A 1,205-nucleotide genomic window follows, 5' to 3' on the forward strand; every position below is an offset into this window, starting at 1 on the left:
CTGTAATTTTGTGATAATTTTGGACCAAATGGACATCACATTTCATTGGCTACAGTTTTTTATCAAAATTTTGGCAAAAACATGAAAAAATTGTCTGGGGTATATTTTGTAAAGGTGACATAAATTGACTTTGGCGCTCAAAGGGTTAAGTTTATCAACTTTTCAGGTGTTAGAGTCCCATTTGCTGTACCATTTAGCAAATCTTATGAGAGATATGGATTATATGTAAATTCGCGGGCTCAGGCATATTTGCAGCGACTGTATGTAACATGAAAATCGAAAACGATAAAGTTGTTAAAATCTGAGTTGTATGCTCGGCACCAATGTTTGAAAATCGTTCTGCGGTCACACTTGATCTATATCGCCATCAATGACATCTCACTTTGAACGTATTAATAACCAAATTTAAGATTTTCAACAAGAGTATAATCGCTAAATTAAAATAGTGACTTCAAAATAAATCGTGCAGTGATTAAACCTGCGTTTTCTTGCTTCGACGATCGGACGATTTCTATCAAAAACTTGTAGTCGTTTGTTGAAGGGGAACCGCCCTTCGCAAGATTCGTATCCGTTTGCTTCTTCTTACTTCGTTTTGTTGAGTTTCTTTGATTTAGTGGGATCGATGTTGGTCTGCAATAAAGATAAAATCACAACCCCGACTGCAAACTTACATTTTGCTTTACTTTTTACTCTTACTTGTAAAGGTGAGCATTGTTCGCTCCATAACGATCTGACTTTACCACACACGTGCTGGGCGCACTGGGAGCACACATGATGCAAGGTGTAATGTTCGACACACTGCGTTGGGAAAAGAGATCTACAACAACAATAGCGTTGCGCATATGGTCGCTATGGTCATCATCAATGTCCGTGGGGTTATTTTATGGACGTAATTGCATTCAAGGTGGTGGTTATTACCCTCGGAGTTTGCTCCCGGTTGAATCATCACCCTGCTGTTGCGCAATTGTAACACACGAACGTAACCCGTGGTGCGACCTGCCTTTCATCACCATATTACATGTAATATGCATTCATAACTACACCGTGCGGCTTCCCAGGGTTGGAGAGTGCCGCGCACCAACACAAAACAAGACAACTACTCGTGTTTCAAATGGTATCTTTTGGGCACAAACAATTCTAAACTTTGGCATTTTCCCCTAAAAATTGACAATATCTATCAACTATCCCGAAAGCGAACGTTCTCA

The sequence above is a fragment of the Ptychodera flava genome, chromosome 16 (assembly GCF_041260155.1).
Source record: "Ptychodera flava strain L36383 chromosome 16, AS_Pfla_20210202, whole genome shotgun sequence".
NCBI lineage: Eukaryota > Metazoa > Hemichordata > Enteropneusta > Ptychoderidae > Ptychodera > Ptychodera flava.